Here is a 6,000-nt window from a genome sequence, read left to right as displayed (position 1 = left end):
CTCATTCACACACTATAGGCAATTTGGGAACATCAATTAGCTTAATCTGCATGTCTTTGGACTGTGGGAGTAAACTGGAGGACCCAGAGGAAACCCACCAAGCACAGGGAGAACATGCAAACTCCAAGCACACAGACTCGAGGTGAAAATCGAACACAGACCGTGGAAGTACAAGGTGACGGTGCTAACCACTTAGCCACCGTGCCACCTAAATCACAATTCAGTGGTTTTAAAAATACGAGAGCTGGATTTGAGAAGAATTACTTGTTTACATAAAAAATATTTTAAAGATGTGAAAATGTAATAATTGTTCAATGCTGCATAAATATTTACAATAAAATTTAATTGTTTTGTAACTGTAAAACCTTTTATATCTTCCAAAGATCTCTTTTCTTATAACTTACTAGAGGTTACCTGCGAGTCCGTCTGTGTGCAAATCCTGATGCCTACGTGCTATTATTACCTGCGAGTGTCCTGTGACCTACCGTTACAGTGACATGTGACATGCCCATAGTATGACACAAAAGTTGATAACTGCCTGTGACATGCCCACAGCATGACATAAAAGCTGATAATCGTATCTAACTACCTGTTCAAACACCACCGCCCATTGCCCATGCAACACCCGCTGCTTAAACAAACAAACAGAATTCTCCTGTTTTATATACAGTATACAGTATATACTATATATATTGTGTGTGTAAACACTGTCAGGTAAGCATTTTTTTTTTTGTAAATTGTTCCCATATTAGTGTATTTCTAATGGAATATTAAATTTAAAAAAACATAAAAAATGATTGATATAAAGACCCAACCGTGTCTTACTTGCGAAGACTTTCTCTTGTCATTACTGTTTATGCAACTAAGCAATGCTGTACCTATACTTATATCCAACCATAACCAAACTGCTTATTATAAAGGAAATATAACAAAAGCTGCAGTTCTTTTAAAGCAAACAAACAATTGTTCTCATGGGGACCAGCTAAATGTCCCCACAAAAATTTGTTTAGCTGGTCCCCACCAAGATATGAAAACCTCTATCCAACTCACTCTCTCTCTCTCTCTCTCTCTCTCTCGCTCACACACACACACACACACACACACGCAGAGTGCCAGTTCAATCCGAGTGCAGGAGTTTCAGCCCGGGCTTTGCAGCAGCTCCACCAGCTCGTTGTCGGTGACATTGTATTAATCTGTCTGTCGGTTCTGCGGGGCTGCGAACAGCCATTAAAGATTACGGTCGAGATTGAGTGATAGTGAAACGACATGAAAACATCGGAATTTATCCAGCTCGAAATCTGACGAGGCGAGCAGCCTGGCTGCAGGTTTTTTTTTTCGGGGACTCGGGACTCTGAGCAGAAGAGGAATGAAGTGAAATGCCCGGGCGGCGCTGCGCTGCGCTTTAACAGCCCGCTCTGAGTGCCTGATGGCCGGGATCCGCTGAGCTGGCCCTTCCGCTGTCTCTCCGGATCTCTCTCTGCTGTCTCGCTGTGTGTGTTGTGTGTGAGAGAGAGTGAGTGTATGTGAAACCCAGCGATTCCCGGCTCGGCTCGTTTTGCTTTTTGCTATTAGGGATCTATGGAGTGCACATAACCATAACCCTCCTTCGGATCGGGGACACCTCAGCGGGGTAAGCGGCTGTGTATTAACGATCTCTTGTGCAGGAATCTCTTTGGACACTTACACACACACACACACACACACACACGGTTTAGCTGTTCTCGGCTAACGAGCTAGCCAGGATTAGCGCTCTAGCAGGCTAGCTAGCCTCAGACACACAGTTCTTCCAGCGGTTATATGTGCATATGCTTTGCATTGCCGAAAAATCATTAGTTTCTGGAGAAAAGCTGTTTTAAACTTGAAGTTTTCTTTCTACACCAGTAATGGTGTTTGTTTGCGCGCTGATGTTTTGACTTCTCGGGGTTTGTTGGATGTCTTTAATGTCATTGCATGTGATGTGTATGTTTTTTTTTGTGGTGGGGGTGGTGGGGGGTGTTATTAACTGCCTGCAAAAGAATAAGAAGAAGAAGGAGGTGGAGGAAAGGGGAGATAAAAAGCACACTTAGGTGCCTGTGTTGGTGTTCAGATCCTCATGACCTTACATTTCTATACAGTGTTTATGTAATGAAGCCCACACTGACGCTGTGCCCTTCGCTTTGTCACATTTCTTTCTGACTGTGTTAGCCAGCTAGCTGTGCTGCTAGGCAGCGCCTGCTCTCGAACACTGCGTGTCTGGTCTAGTTTAGCTCTCAAACAGCCATGCAGTGATTTGCACTAAAACACTACACTTGCTGCTACAAAGTCAGCCTCGTCCCTTCACCTCAGGAAATTCTCTGGCAGTTCATGAGCCCTAACACGACTTCTTTTCTTTCTTTTCTTTGTTATATCTTATTATTACTATTTTTTTTCCTTTTAAATTGACCCCGGTCACTCCAAGTTCCCCCCCTGTTGTCACTGAGCTTAGCCAGCTAACTAGCGTGTCCTTCTGTAGAGTCCTGCGAGCTAACAAGGCCCACAGAGCAAATCTCTAACACAGCACCCAAGAGAAGGCAGACAGAGCATAATTGTCTAAAATATGTTTTTAATTTGTGTTTTATTATTATTTTTACTATTATTCCAGTACAAAGATATAACCATGAGTCCTTCTTGAACCACTTGAATCTGGTGTCACTCCAGGCTCGTTCATCACCACCACATCTTTTTTGAGTCCTCAAAACTGCAGTATCTTTAAAAATCATTTGAAGGGATTTACAGCCTTAATTAATATAAAAGGCTTCCCATTAACGACGATAAAGATGCCAAGGACCTGCTGATTTAAAAGCTTTTTCTTTTTAACAAGTGAATCTTTCTCATCTCATGAGGAACCGAGAGTTGCTTTCAAGAGTTGACGTGCATTGTGTGTCATAGTATTGAGTTAATAGTTACAGGGTCTTTCCCCCCACCCTAAATGATTCCTATTATTATTATTATTATTGTTTTGTTCATGCCAGGAGAACAAGACAATGCTGAGGGTAGTGTTTATGCCTCATGACCCCAAAGATTTCGCATCCCTACTGTGGTATTTTGGAGTATGTTTGCCATTTGGTTTTCTTAAGGTTTTTCCATAAAAACTTGAAAGTAGGCTGAGGAAATGGTTTAATTTGCCCCTAGCTGTAAATTTTATACATACATGGCCTTGCAGTTTAGAACTGGCATCCACCATTGCTGAAGATGAACGTGTGGTCGTTAGCCGGTTCGCACCCTCTAACAAGCTCTCCCTTATCACACCCAGGTAGGGTGAAATCAGCTGTTCAGTCTGCTGCTCATGCTACTGAAGACAGGGCAGTGAAACACCTTTGTGCATGCATAAGCTCACACACCAACAATTGCTTAATGGCGCTCTAATTGACGACAGAGTAACACCATTACCCCTCACCCACCCACCCAAAGAACACAGACAGTTTTAGTCATGATTTTGGTTTCAGCAGATAATTCATCTTCACTTACACCTCATTTCCTGAGCCTCAAGGCTGTGCGTAATGCGGCATTCGGATGTTTTCCAGATCGTATGATAGAATCTGATATGGTACAGTATATGATAGAATATGATAGAATGATTATCTCCTGAAAAATTAAAGAAAGTGCCACAACACTTAATTACTAATAACGTCTGAATTTGTTTGCTGTAACAGAAATCCGACCATGAAATATTACAAAGAGCCTCTTTCCAGTGGTGCAGTGATAATTTTTTCTATTGAAATTGCACAGGTAGTGTTTGCTGAGCTATAGTGTATTTTTGTCATAGCTATCAGCATTTCACTGCTTTGCCCTGATAACTAGACATGGTTCAATTATGATATTTTAGGAGCACCTTGAAATCATTCCATCACTAAGAGACTGTTTCTAATCTTGTGCAGAATCTAATAAGCAAATTGCATCCATTAGGTCAGCAGACACACTTTCTGCTGTGCCTCGTGAGTACACTTTAAATGAGATGTGCAGCAATAGCGTAGAAATCTTTTTAATAAATTCATCTGTGCTGTTTAATTTTCCTGAAAGTGTGCGTTTGGTTTTTCTGATCATAATTATGGATCACAAGGACGCTTGTGCTTGAAAGAAAAGGTGATATGAATTGAAGAGACAAGATTTTAGGTAATATCTAGCAAGCCTGTGATCTGGTATTTTGTGATTGCCAAGTGACGCCTAATTAAGTGCCCTGGCTGATTTGGTTACCTTTTTTCAGTGATGCCAAATGTACCGAACATGGACATATGGAGCATCTCGTTTGTGCTTATTGAGTTTATTTCACGGTGGTATTTTATTAGTTGATTAGGAATTAAGTAGTAGCATTCCATTAGTCTATTATTTATCATTAGACACGACTCTACAACCTTTAGAAAACTATTTCTCCTTTCTGGTGTGCTTTGTGATTGGTGACAAATGAAGGCATTTTAACACAGTTCAGAGAGTCCTGCACTTATAGTAATTGGCAGGGGAATTTACAGATGTGCTTTGTAGCTTCTGTCAAACAAGCATATTCTCAAGCTAGATCAAAGAGGTCAGGGTCTAATAACACTATTAAAACCCTGTTGGAGTCAAAAACAAGGTTGTTATTAAAATTGTTGCTCACTTATGTGCTTAGTGAAGAGAGAGAGATCTTCAGTCTTCGCTTAACAACAGTCCATATGTGGGTTTGCATGGATACTAATATTTCACTAATAATCTTAATAACGGCTCAATCGTGAACGCCTCAGTCAGAACAGTCTGACCCGATCCGGTGTGCCTGGAATGAGGGGGGTGGTGTGTAAACCATTGGTAATCCATTCAGTAGGTAAATATTAGCCATGTAAACACGTGATCTGATCGCTTCTGTCTTGTTGGAATAAATAGATTCTTTCTGCACATGGTGGGCCCGTGTGGGTGTAACATTAGCTGAGTTGAGCTTCCAGGAAGGAAATTTTGCTTTTACTCCTGATCAGTAAACTCACTGAGAATAACTCTCACCCACTGGTCTGTACATTTAGCCACTGGATGTCTGGCTGAGGAAGAAGCACTGATTGGCTTATGTTTCATACACAGCAAAGTATCTAACCAATCATAGATAAGACTGACTTCTTGTAACCAAACATAAAGCAGAAGGTAGGATTTATAATGAAAGATGGAAAGCTCTACGTTAAGTTGAAGTTGGAGAAAAATGATTCTTTTTTTCTTCTGTTATATTATCGGAAGATTAAATGTGTCGCAACGGACAGAACCACTTTACTCATGTTACAAAAGTTACATTCTGATTTAATGCTTTAATCATGTAAACATATCTCTTATGATTAGTGTTGTTGTAAACTGGTAATTTGTAATCTCTCAACGGAGTGATTTCAATTGGATTAAAGAAATATTGTCTATGTAAATGTAGCCTAGTTAGTGACTCACAGAGGTTTATTCCGCCTCTTGGTTGCCAGGCTAGAGAAGAGTTTTTCTGTATCTCCGGGGTTGTGGATTCAGCATTCTGGATGCTCAAAGGGAACGTGCAGCAGAGCAATGTTTGCAAAGTGCATTCAGGTAGGTGGGGGTTGGTCTGTTTTTATATTTATAGGCAAGCGTCTGTATTTTAAATCTGATGGGGGCTAAAGGAGGCTAGAGGAGGAAACTCGAACAATGGCTTGGTCTGGGAGAACTCGTAAAGAGATCATGTAAAATCATGCAGTGCATTCTGGATCAGTTGTGAGGGTGTATGACACTCAGGGGAAGACCTGCTAGAAGCCAATCACAGTAGTCTAATCATGAGAACACTGCAGGATTATCTTTATCCATAATCTCGTAAAACGGACTAACCTGCTGTAGAAGCGTGGAAGCGGTTTGTATTTTGTGCAGAAGCTGTCGGGGGAATTCATCAAGTTTGGAGCATCGTCTAAAAAGAAGAATCCAAAGGAAATCTCAAATAATCTTAAAACTTACTTTCCTGTGATGGTCTTCATGAGAGCCAGTTTCATCATGGTGCTTAATGGGTTTTGCAAATGCGCTTTA

At 41.0% G+C, this 6,000-nt stretch overlaps 1 protein-coding gene across 2 annotated transcripts in view; it reads left to right on the top strand.

Annotated features, from left to right (window-relative positions):
• The first annotated feature begins 1,495 nt into the window (after positions 1-1,495).
• Positions 1,496-6,000, top strand: part of znf609a (zinc finger protein 609a) — a 110,145-nt gene continuing 105,640 nt past the window's right edge. Inside the window, exon 1 of one of the 2 annotated variants that reach the window (XM_053481483.1) lies at positions 1,496-1,630. The gene's annotated coding sequence lies outside the window, so the exon portion shown is untranslated. Of the gene's footprint in view, positions 1,631-5,472; positions 5,536-6,000 lie in introns of those variants that run through there. The other variant, XM_053481490.1, reaches the window with a different exon arrangement.

The sequence above is a fragment of the Clarias gariepinus genome, chromosome 2, assembly GCF_024256425.1.
Source record: "Clarias gariepinus isolate MV-2021 ecotype Netherlands chromosome 2, CGAR_prim_01v2, whole genome shotgun sequence".
NCBI lineage: Eukaryota > Metazoa > Chordata > Actinopteri > Siluriformes > Clariidae > Clarias > Clarias gariepinus.
The sequence above is the reverse complement of the archived record's forward strand: the minus strand, read 5'-3'. Positions and strand labels throughout refer to the sequence as shown.